This window comes from Medicago sativa, chromosome 6 (genome assembly GCF_051527215.1).
Source record: "Medicago sativa cultivar Bolivia chromosome 6, Bolivia_mono, whole genome shotgun sequence".
NCBI classification, from domain to species: Eukaryota; Viridiplantae; Streptophyta; class Magnoliopsida; order Fabales; family Fabaceae; genus Medicago; species Medicago sativa.
This window is the reverse complement of record NC_140754.1, coordinates 59,173,199-59,186,376: the sequence shown is the minus strand read 5'-3', so window position 1 is coordinate 59,186,376 and position 13,178 is coordinate 59,173,199. Positions and strand designations below refer to the sequence as shown.

The 13,178-nt window shown below is 39.2% G+C and overlaps 1 pseudogene; it reads right to left on the bottom strand.

Moving 5' to 3' along the window:
* Positions 1 to 327: 327 nt before the first annotated feature.
* LOC146915958 (uncharacterized) lies at positions 328 to 6,703 on the bottom strand (annotated as a pseudogene).
* Between the last annotated feature and the right edge of the window lie 6,475 nt (positions 6,704 to 13,178).

The following is a 13,178-nucleotide window of genomic DNA, read 5'->3' as shown; positions in this document are numbered from 1 at the left end:
GTACCGAACCGGTTCTTCTCACTTCGATCTCTCTTCTTCTCGTCTTCTCTGTGATCGTTAAAATTCGTCACTTCAGTGATGAATCTGAGCTTGAATTGCAGGGAGGAAGGTTCGGTGATGATGATTCTCCGTAGAATCTCTGAGAACCTTTGTGAATTCGTTGCAATTGGTTCTGAATTGAAATTCTGGAAAATTAGGGTTCATAGATGAAGATGAATCTTCATCATGTTCTTGGGAGAATTCGATTTTGGATTGTAACTGAATGGAGAGAGAAAATAGTTTCTGTTTCTGTGGTTGTGATGTGTTGGCAGAGAATGAATGGAATTGTTACTGTGTAATCAGTGATTTGGCCTTTATATAGCTGACATGTGTACCATTGGACCAATCAGGAGATGCCACCTGTGCTTGGACCTTAACAAACTCGGCCTTGGACTGATTTGGACTTAGGGACCTTTCTGCAAAATAGAAAAATTGAAGGACTAAACTGCAATTAAGAAAAAGGACTAAACTGCAATTTTAAAACCAAAAGGACTTAAATGCAATTTTTAAAACTAAAGGACTGAAATGAAAAAAGGACTAAAAGAAAAATAAAAGTAAAATTGGTTAAAATTGGTAACTTGAAATTAAAGTAAAGTGAAACAAAAATTAAAATCAACCAAAAGGACTAAAATGAACAAACTACTCTATGAGGTACTTTAAAATACATCTCTGCCAAAATTTTGTCAGGAAATTACCAAAATGCCCCTAGGGACTAAATTGATTCAAATGCAATTTTTGAAAATGGGTTTTTAACGAATGATTAAAGAAAGAAATTGTACAGACAAGTTGAAAAGACTCAGAGGAAATTCCAAAGGTCCAAAATGAGTTTAAATGCAGGAAAAGACCAAATTACCCTTTGGTATGATTTTTGCAAATAAACTTGAAATAAAATGCAGGAAAATATGCAATTGATCAGAGACAATATCAAATGACTTGTAATGCAAGAAAAGGATATTTTTTATTGTTTAAATGCAAGAGAAGGTTAACAAAAACACAATTGAAAGTTTTTCAAAACAAAGAAAGTAAAAATCAAGGTAAATACCAAATTGACAGTTATCAGAGACAATGTACCAGAGATAGAAAAAGTTTTGAGATAGTATTTTTAGGTCCAAAATCAGGGTATGACAGCTGCCCCTATTTAAGTTTCTTTGTCCGGAGGTTCACAAGACGAAGTCTTTGTTTTGACGGGACGAAGATACTTAAATATCAGACATAACGTTATTTTTGGACATAAAAATATGCTCTCGCATTTTCAAAGCCATGAATGCCATGCAACATTTTAATTATGAATGCAAGACAAACAAACCGGAATCTACAGGTTGTGCCACACCACCAAGGGATTTACAGACATCAAGGTAGAAAGAACGGGCAACAAACAGGAAGGTACAAGCTGTTCTTTGGATCGAACTTGCTACTTGACCGGGGATACAAACACATAGGCAAATAGATACAGGCTGTTGTTTGGATCGAACTTGCTACTTGATCAAAAACAAAAACAGATAGACAGGTAAAAGTTGTTCTTTGGATCGAACTAACCACTTGACCAGAAACATAGGTAAAAAGGCAGATACAAGCTGTTCTTTGGATCGAACTTGCTGCTTGATCAATATCACAACACGTAGGTAGGTACAAACTGTTCTTTGGATCGAACTTGCCATTTGATCGATAACAAAACATAAGCCGGGTACAAACTGTTCTTTGGATCGAACTTGCCGTTTGACCGGAAACACAGGCATATAAGCAGGCACAAGCTGTTCTTTGGATCGAACTAGCCACTTGACCAATAACAAAACATATAGCAAGATACATTGGAGGTTTGATTCAACAAGATACAAACTGAGGGTAAATCGACATTGACTTGATTTGAAATAGACATGACCATTATCGTTGGCCCAAAAGCAAATTGAGAGTGGATTAACATTGACGGAGACGTTGAATTGAATTGAAAGTTGACATTGATTGGAAATGCAACATGTATGTATGGTATAACAATTTTACAAATGCATGAGCACATAGAATGCATGATTATGCATGTATGGATGCTTGAAATGCATGATTGGTTTACAATTTGGCCGGGTAATTTCACAGAGACAGACAAAACATTGGAAGATTGAGCACGCAGTGGCTCGTGCTATAACATATACACATAGAAATCCTCTTTGGAGAGACCGTCGTTGAGAGACGTATCGAAACCATGGCTGAGGGCAATATATCACATCACATATTCAAAACTTGTAGAAGAGGGATCCTTGGAGGATTCTTTGATACAGGTCGCCATTGCTAGGCGCGTCAATGCTGGGTAAACGCTGGATGTTCGCACCTATGGTCAATGCTTTTCATATCATTTTTCTGTTTTTCATTCTTCATTTTTCATTTTTCAATCCCATTTTTGCCTGAACCGCCCTTTCGGGTTTTCGATCCACCGGGAACACATTCTTTTCATTGCCCCATTTTTGCCTGAATTGCCTTCACAGGTTGTCAATCCAGCGGGGTGCTCATTTTTGCCTAAGCCGCCCTTTCGGGTTTTCGACTTAGCGAGCCCTTCATTTTCATTTTTCCATTTTTCATTCTCATTCTGTTTTTTCATTCTTGCCATTGACCACAGATCATCCTGGGGAATATCCTGCTCGTAACATGTATTGAAATAGACATTGATATACATTTATTCATGCATGATTCACTTGAATGTACCCTGTTGTTCAGGTTTACTTTCAAAATAGACAGAAAAAGGTTTTTCAATTTTCAAAGATGTTTGTTTCAGACATTGGCATTATCAAATAGAAAGAAAGTGTTTTGTAGATAGCGTTGAAAATAGAAAGAAAATCGAATTTCAAACAAAAGCACAGGCTCAAATTGATGTAGAGGAGTGAAAGTCAGCCAAAGGTATAATTCCACGGATTTACAAAGCTTGGAAAATGGTAATTTTATTGGTTGGTGATACATTGAGCACGATGACCACTACATTTCATAGAAATTTTGAATTTACTGGTACAGAAGCTTCTGATGAAGACAGTCGTTGACAGTTGCGGATGCCCCAAGGGGTGATGGTGATTTGCCAGATATAGTTACTTGTATTTCATATCAATCTCATTTTTGCATGAACCGCCCTTTCGGGTTTTCGGCTCATCGAGACGCTCATTTTTGCTTGAGTTGCGTACAATCTCAGCGAGCTCTTTCATTTCCATTGTTTTTTGTCCCTTACTTTTGCCTGGATCGCCCTTGCGGGTTTTCGATCCACCGGGAAGCGCATTTTTGCCTAGGCCGCCCTTTCGGGTTTTCGACCTACCACGCTGTTCTTTTCACATTTTTAGACGAAGTATTTCTTGACTATATCGGCATTTACAGGGTTCGGAAGCTCAACACCATCCATATGTGTAAGAATCAAAGCACCACCAAAGAAAGTTTTCTTGACAACATAAGGACCTTCATAGTTAGGTGTCCACTTGCCCCTTGGGTCGGGTTGCTGACTTATCTTTCTTTTCAATACAAGTTCGCCTTCCTTGAACTCGCGAGGTCGGACCTTCTTGTCAAAAGCATTCTTCATTCGGACTTGATACAACTATCCATGAGCCATAGCATCCATGCGTTTTTCTTCAATCAAATTTAGCTGATCATACCGACTTTGACACCATTCAGCCTCAGTTAATCTTGCTTCCATGATCACACGAAGAGATGGAATCTCCACTTCCAGAGGGAGAACTGCTTCCATACCATACACCAGAGAGAAAGGGGTTGCCCCGGTTGAGCTGCGCACCGTGGTACGGTAACCATGCAGGGCAAACGGTAGCATCTCATGCCAGTCTTTGTAGGTAGTGACCATTTTTTGAACAATCTTCTTGATGTTCTTGTTAGCGGCCTCAACTGCACCATTCATCTGAGGTCTATAAGGAGAAAAGTTGTGATGTTCAATCTTGAATTCTTCACATAAAGCTTGCATCATGTTATTGTTCAGATTGGAGCCATTGTCAGTGATGATCTTGCTGGGAACACCGTATCGGCAGATGATGTTATTCTTGATGAACTTCACTACCACTTGCTTGGTCACATTCGCAAAGGAAGCAGCTTCAACCCAGTTGGTAAAGTAGTCAATTGCTACTAGAATGAAACGATGTCCATTAGAAGCTTTTGGCTCGATTCTTCCGATCATGTCAATGCCCCACATAGAGAAAGGCCATGGGGAAGAGATAACATTAAGAGCATATGGAGGCACATGAATCTTGTCGGCATAGATTTGACATTTGTGGCATCTCTTGGCATATTTGTAGCAGTCGTGCTCCATAGTCATCCAGTAATAGCCGGCTCTTAACAGTTTTCTTGACATGGTGTGACATGTAGCATGGGTCCCGAAGTTACCGTCATGTACGTCATGCATTAATTTCTCAGCTTCTTGTTCATTAACGCATCTCAACAGGACCATGTCATAATTCCTCTTGTATAGGATTTCTCCGTCCAGAAGGAATTTACTAGCCAGTCTTCTCAACATTTTCTTGTCTTTGTTAGAAGCACCAGGTGGATATTCACGATTCTGCAAGAATTGCTTGATGTCATAATACCAAGGCTTTCTATCATTCACATCTTCATCGGCCTGACTAGGTACTTTTTCAATAGCAAACACGTGAGCGGGTCTATCAAGATGATGTACCTTGATTATGGGTACATCATTCCAGTGATTCACACGAAACATGGAAGACAAAGTAGCAAGGGCATCAGCCATCTGATTTTCATCTCGAGGGATATGGTGTAGCTCAACCTTCGTAAAATATGTCAACAACCGTCTTGCATAGTCACTGTAAGGAATCGGCTTCTCATGATGAGTTTCCCATTCGCCTTTTATCTGATTAATGACAAGCGCGGAATCTCCGTAGATGTCAAGACACTTGATCCTCAGGTCAATTGCTTTTTCAATTCCCAACACGCTTCATATTCAGCCATGTTGTTCATGCATTCAAAAGTTATTCGAGCAGTAAAAGAAATGTGGTGCCCCTGCGGAGTTACAACAACGGCCCCAATCCCTTTACCATAAGCATTGACAACACCATCAAACACCAACCCCCATTTGCTATTGGGATCTGGCCCTTCACCAATCAGTGGTTCCTCACAGTCCTTTGCCTTCAGATACATAATATCTTCATCAGGGATTTCGAACTCGATTGGCTGGTACCCATCCAGAGGTTGACAAGCAAGGTGTTCAGCGAGAATGCTTCCTTTGATCGCCTTTTGAGCTTTATACACAATATCATATTCAGACAACGGCATCTGCCAACGTGCAATTTTTCCAGTAACAGCAGGCTTTTCAAAGATGTACTTAATTGGATCCATTCGGGATATCAACCAAGTTGTATGATTCACCATATAATGACGCAGGCGTTTGACAGCCCAAACTAGAGCGCATCATGTCTTTTCTAGCATTGTATATCGAATCTCACAGTCGGTGAATTTCTTGCTCAGATAGTAGATATCATGTTCTTTCTTTCCAGTCTCGTCTTGTTGACCGAGAACACATCCCATGGATTCATCTAATACTGACAAGTACATAATCAAAGGCCTTCCTTCCACTGGCGGGACAAGGATAGGAGGTTCTAACAGGTATTCTTTAATGTTATCAAAAGCTTCCTGGCATTCATCATTCCATACAACAGGTTGATTCTTTCTGAGCAATTTGAAAATTGGTCCACAGGTAGCAGTCATGTGAGATATGAATCTAGATATGTAATTCAGGCGTCCGAGGAAGCCTCTGACCTGCTTTTCAGTTTGAGGAGCTGGCATCTCTCTGATGGCCCGGACTTTGTCGGGATCAACTTCGATGCCTCTTTGGCTGACAATGAAGCCTAGAAGCTTTCCAGATCTTACACCGAATGTACATTTGTTGGGATTCAACCGCAGTTTGTACTTTCTCAATCTTTCAAACATCTTTTTCAAGTATACAACATGCTGCTCTTCGTCACTTGATTTCACGATCATATCATCTACATATACCTCAATCTCTTTGTGAATCATATCATGAAACAAAGTAGTCATACCCCTTTGGTAGGTAGCACCAGCATTTATCAAGCCGAAAGGCTTTACTTTATAACAGAATGTTTCCCATGGTGTGATGAAGGACGTCTTTTCTCTATCTTCAGGCGACATCCGTATCTGGTTATAGCCAGAGAAACCATCCATAAAGGAGAACACTTTGGATTATTCAAATCTCTGTAGTCAACACACATCTAAATTTTCCCATCTTTCTTTGGCACCGGTACGATGTTGGCGATCCACTCACGATATTCAGCTGTCATGAGGAAACCCGCATCAATTTGCTTTTGCACCTCGACCTTGATCTTAAGAGCCATGTCTGGATGAGACCTTCTCAATTTCTGCTTGACATGAGGGCATTCAGGTCTCGTTGGTATCCGATGCTCCACAATCTTAGGATCTAGACCCGACATATCTTCATAGGACCATGCAAAGACATCTGGATAATCACGGAGAAGCTGAATAATCTTCTTTTTCACTTCTGGCTCAAGTGCAACACCAATTTTGATCTCCCGCCTGTTTTCTTCAGTGCCTAGGTTGACGAGCTCAATTTCTTCCTGGTGAGGCTGAATGGTTTTTCTTTCTTGCTCAAGCAGTCGAGTGATCTCATATGGTATCTCTTCATTACCTTCCTCATCTTCAGCTTCATATACAGGGAATTCAAAATTTGGAGGAAACGTAGGGTCATTGTGCTCAAAGGGTTTATTATGGTTCAATCTGCATAATATGATTGGGATGATTTTTTAAAAAAAGTTTTTTTCATGCAGACTTTTGAAATTAATAAGAAAATAAAGACGTTTTGGTTTTTTCTGGCATTACCATTATTTCCAAGAAAAAGGCACTAAAAAGTAAAAAATCAAAGAGTCGCGGAAAAAACGACAATTTTTTATTGATAACGGCAATGCCGAAAACAAACATGCCCTTACAAAGACATCACTTTCCCCTCGGGCAGAGCGAAAGGATTGTTATTTTGAAAACAAAGAAAAAACATGAGCAACAAGACACATTACATGGAAGCATGCATGACTAAAGGAATATCAACAGCCTTCCAATTTCTCACAGTGCCTCCTGGTACAACAAGCACAGGCATATAACTACTTTCAGCAGCATCTTCGGCAATAGCGTTGATGAACCCAGCACTATAAAAAGTTCCTGTTGAAACGCCTGAGGTCGGGGAGAACCCAAGGCCCTCTTTGCGCTTATTCTCCAGGATCTGTATCACTTTGCCCCAGCCAGCATCTTGCCCCTCTTGAACAGCTTTCTGGGCGTCTTTCAATGAGGCCATAGTAGCACTAGCTCTCCGAGGCTCCGCACCTTCAATAGTCAGGCCCTGAAATGACGTCCCTTCAGCGGACCCTTCTTCAACATAAGAGAAAGATGACACTTGGCTAACCAGATACGCTTCTTCACCATGTACAGTGACAAGCTTACCATTCCTCACAAAGTTGAGTTTTTGATGCAGAGTGGAAGTCACTGCCCCAGCATCGTGAATCCACGGTCTTCCGAGGAGGCAACTGTAAGATGCATTGATGTCCATGATTTGGAAAGTGACCTGGAACGTCTCCGGACCAATGGTAATTGGCAGATCTACCTCTCCAAGAACATCCTTACGAGATCCGTCAAAAGCCTTAACCAAATAACTGCTTCCCCTTAGAGAAATTTCGTGATGATTCAACTGTCTCAGTGTAGATTTGGGCATTACATTTAAGGATGATCCAGTGTCCACCAACACATTGGATAGCATGTCAGACTTACAGTGCACTGAGATATGCAAAGCCAAGTTGTGGTATTTCCCTGCTTCGGGGAGTTCATCGTCACCAAACCACAAATTATTACAAGCAGTAATGTTACCCACTATTCCATCGAATTGATCCATGGAAACTTCATGATCAACATAGGCTTGTTCCAGTACTTTCATCAACACTTTCCTGTGAGCTTACGAGCTCAAGAGCAAAGACAAGATGGATATTTTTGACGGAGTTTGCAGCAGCTGGTCTACAATCTTATAATCGCTCTTTTTAATGAGCCTCAAAATCTCGTCCAGATTGGACTTTTCAATAGACTGGCCTGATGGGCTGGCGTTCTTGTCAACAGGAGGAGCAACTGGTGGAGTTGCTGCGGCAGCAGGCGTAACGGACTTCTTTTGGAACAAGGGTGGACGGACGCTTCCACTTCTCAGAGTTGTAGTTTCTTCAGCAATGTTACTAACCGCAGCTGGGGATACCAGAAGTACTTCTACCCCATTCTCAATCATAGTCGCATCATACTTGTAAGGGATTGCATTAGTAGAGGCATAAGATACCGAGCCAGGTAGCCTGATCACCAAGGGTTCGAACTTCCTTGGCTGAGGTACACTCTTGGTGGGGAAATCATGAAACACTGGCACAATCATACAAACGTCACTAGCAACCAGGTGTTTGTTGTCCATTAAACTCTGTATATCACCCTGCACGGTACAACAGCCCATAGGATTCTGAATACACTCTGAACAGGAAGCATGATCGTGATTAAACAAGGAAGCTTGGCAGAGCTTGACATGTAGCGGCACCAAAGGAGTAGCAACATTACGGACATCTAAAGTGGGGACTTCTCGAGGAACCCGAGATGTTTCAATCTTATCAAGAGTATAGACTCCTTCGAAAGCCTCAATCATGTTAACAGCCGCATGGTTTGGAAGTGGATTGTCAAGAACGTGCGGGATACTATTTTCAAAAGTCAACTGTCCCCTGTCTATTAGATCCTTTACAACGTACTTCAGAGGATAACAACCTTCCACATCATGGCCTTGAGCGCCCTGATGGAATTCACATTTGAGATCCTTACTTCAGAGCATAACAACCTTCCACATCATTGCCTTGAGCGCCCTGATGGAATTCACATTTGAGATCCTGTCGGAACCTGGGAGGCAATGGCGTAGGCGGAGGCTTGCCTGGTCTGGTGATGCAATGTCCTTTAGCAAGTAGGGTTGGGAGCAGATCAGCATACCACATTGGTATCGGTGGAAAATAAGGCCTGGGCTGAGGGCCCTGTTGCTGCGGCTGTTGCTGTTGAGCAGGAGGATGTACCTGCTGGGCAATGGCATTAACGGGCACTGGTGGTTGAGCTGGTGGCAGAGGATATTGCTGGTAGAAAGGTGGGAAGAAAGGATGTTGAGAGTACTGCATGTATTGGTATGGTAGAGGTAACTGACCTGCATTAACAGGAGCGGCAACAGCTGCAGACTGATTACCGGATACCATCCCTACCTCAGATTTCTTCTTCTTATGGTGGCCGTTGTTATACCCTAACTTTGGACCTAAAAATACTTGCTCAAAATGTTTCTCCATCTCTGATATGTGTCTTTGACTCTTGAGAGATTGCCAATTTGATATTGTTTTACCCTGATATTTTACCATGCTTTATCTGCATATTTTACTGTCTTTGTTTTGAAAGTCTTTTCAATTGTGACTTTGTCTATGTTTTCTTGCATTTAAAATCATCCAAAGGGTTTTTCTTGCATTCCAAGTTATTTGAAAATTGTCTCTGATCAACTGCATCTTTTTCTGCATTTTATTCAATGTTATTTGCAAAAATCATGGAAAAGGGCATTTTAGTCATTTCCTGCATTCAAACTCATTTTAATCCCTGAAATTTCTCTCTGAGTCTTTTCAATTGGTTTGTATAAGTCCTTGTTTCAATTCCATGTTAAAATCCATTTCAAAAATTGCATTTGAGTCATTTTGAGTCACTTTAGCCCCTAGGGGGCATTTTAGTCATTTCCTGTGTTAAAATTCCTTTAATCTTTGAAAATTGTCTCTGAGTCTTTTCAATTAGTTTGTATAAGTCCTTGCTTTAATTCCATGTTAAAATCCATTTCAAAAATTGCATTTGAGTCATTTTGGGTCAGTTTAGTCCCTAGGGGCATTTTGGTCATTTCACTCAAAATTTTGACAGAGAGAGGTTACTTTAAAGTACCTCATTTTGTAATTGGTTCATTTTAGTCCTTTTTGTTGTTTTTATTTGTTTCACTTTACTTTAATTTCAAATTACCAAATTTTAACCAAATTTTATTTTATTTTTATTTTAGTCCTTTTTTCATTTCAGTCCTTTAGTTTCAAAAATTGCATTTAAGTCCTCTGAGTTTTTAAGTTTGCATTTTAGTCCTTTTTCTTAATTGCAGTTTAGTCCTTCAATTTTTCTATTTTGCAGAAAAGTCCTTAAGCCAAAATCAGTCCAAGGCCGAGCCATTTTAGTCCAGTACAGGTGTCAAGAGCTCATTGGATCAAAAATCACAGCTGGCCTATAAATACAAGCCAACTCATCACATGTGTCAGAATCAATCAATAATCAGAAGCCACATCACACAAACACATAACCATTTTCTCTCTCTTTGCGGTTAGATCAAAGCTCAACAGAATTGAAGAACATTGTTGAAGTTCATCAAGAACTTCATCAATATTCATCATCACCAAAACCCTAACCGTTTTCCAGATTCACAAAAACAAACACAAATCAACAAATTCGACACCAATTCCATCGTTTCATCACAATCCAGAACCTTCATCCCCAAATCCAAACCCTAAATTTCCAGAACAAGAAATTGAAGCAAAATTAAACGCATTCATCACAGTTCTCAGAGATTCGAAGGTGAATCTTCATCATCGAACTGAAATAACTGCAATTCAAGCACAAATTCGTCACTAAAACGACGAATTTGTACGATCACAATTGAGAGAGTGAGAAGAAGAAAGGTCGAAGCAAGGTTTGAATCGGTTAAGAAGAAAAAGAAGAACACCGATTTATTTTCGGTTCAACAACTTACCAGAAAGCTCACGTGGATTTTTTGTTCGAATCTCCAAATCAAACCACAGGTAAACACGTAAAACTTCTCAGTTTCTCTTTAAAAGCATCAACGAAGTTAGATCGAAGTAGATCGGTGGTTTCTGGAAAACATATGTGAAAAAGATTCAAAATCCAAAAGTTCTTGAAAAACCGTAAGTTTCAAACCCCGATCTACTCCATTTTAATCACAATCTCACAAAAGTAACCTCAAAACCATAAAGAGGAGAAGAAGACGAGAAGAATCATGTAAAAAGATTTTGAAAAAGAGTTCAGAAGGATTCCGGTACGGTGGCGCCACCGGCGAACCACCGTACCGGAGCTTTCTCCGGTCATCTTCTCCGATCCATCTCCGACGGTTAGGTTTAGAGAGAAGTGAGAGCTTCTCTCACTAGGTTTAGTTTAGAGAGAGAAGGAAGAAGAGAAAATGAATTGGACCGGCATCTATACGTTTATATAGATGCCTGAACCGGTCCGGTTCATTTCTGGTTCAGTTCTTCTTCATCCTCAACCGTTAGATCTAGGGTTTTAGGGAATCCGGATCAATCCAACGCCTCTGAGGCTTTTGGATTATCCAGATCCAACATGTGCTTGGGCTTGGGCCTGTTTTTTGCTGGATTTCGTTTTTACTGTTATTTTTCACTATTTTTGACACTGCTTTTGCTAATTACACCGCTGTGATGCTTAAATTTCTTGATAAAATGCCTAAAGAATTTTCCTAATGCTTTTCTTGATATCTTTGTTGATTCTTGATGATTTTTTTTTACATGTTAATACTGGCTAGAAAAGCATGTGTGAAAATGTTGATTTCTTGCTTGGTTTAGTGTTTTAATTTTGTTATAAACTTGTTAAAATTTCCAAAAATTTGTGTGAATATTCTTGTGGTTTTGATACTTAAGATTTGATCTTTTGTGATATGTTTACATGTTAGAAATTAAAAAAAAAAATAATATGTGTTGTTTCTTGTGAATTTTTGTCACCTTTTGTCAATTTTTGTGAAGTTTTTTGCATAATTCTTGATCCTAATTCTTCTTGCCACATGATATGGATGATTGGTGTGTGAATTTGTGATGAATATGCCTCTGAATTTGTGGTTTTGTTACTGTTTGTGATGTGATTTGTTAATACCTTGTTTCACAAGTTATGTGAGTTGTTGTTTGTGAATAATAAATGTAAAATAGGTCTAAAATGCATTATAATTGCTTAGTTTGATACTTTCTTCTAATCCCCATTGTTAAAACTGAATTGAAGCCTTTGAAACTTTGTTGAAATGGGGGGATTAGGAGTCATGTATTGGCTTTGCTTTGGTGATTAAATTTTAGGTATATTTTACCTTTGTTTTTGGTGTATTTTGAAGTCTTTTTTGTGATGTTTACTTGCTTATATTTTTCACTATATGCTACTAACCCTCTACTTCATGTTTCATACATTCCATAAGCATCTCATCATCCATCTTATATTCTTAGCTTTTATTTCTTGCACTTTAAATTTTGCCAAGACCTAGCATGTAAAAACTTAGGGATTTTGTAATTTTTCTTATACTTTTAATTTCTTGCAAGACCATAGAATGTAAACTAGGGCCAATGTAACGGACAATGGACTCTAAACATGTACACCGACACTCACCGACACAAGCACACACCTCACATGGGTACTTTAGATGTATGTTTAGGGTATGCATGCTTTAGATGTATGTTTAGGGTTTGTATGCTTTAGATGTATGTTTAGGAACTTTGAAACTTAGACAAAAATACTTTTCTCCAAAAAAAAACATGAACAACTTCACTCAAATAATTTTCCAAAGAAACCTTGGGATCAAAATCCCATTGAATTTTCCCTTTTATTTTCTTAATAAATAATAAATCAATTGCTAAATACTTTGACTAAAGTTTTGTAAATAAATTGACCAACCTCACTCTCTTTCAATTCTCATGCCATTGAGGCCTCTTTCTTTTCTTCAAAATTCCATTTTCAAACTTAAAATCAACCAACAAAAACAAAAACATCTTTTTTGGAAGAGAACTACATGGAGTTTGATCCCTTAAAAGGGTATGTAGGCAAGAAGTCAAAACTTCTCCAAGTCCAATAAAACAAAAATTCAAACACATTCTTCTCCCTCCAAATTCTCCACTTAGCAAAACCCTTAGGTGTAAATAACATGTTTTTTCAATAAATAGCATATAAAAGTAAAGCGTTAGGTGTAGAAAGTAAAGACGGTTCCTACAGGATACTATAGTCGTTATGGGTTCCTAACACCTTCCCATAACGAAAACAACTCCCGAACCTCGACTCTCAAGGGTTTTTCT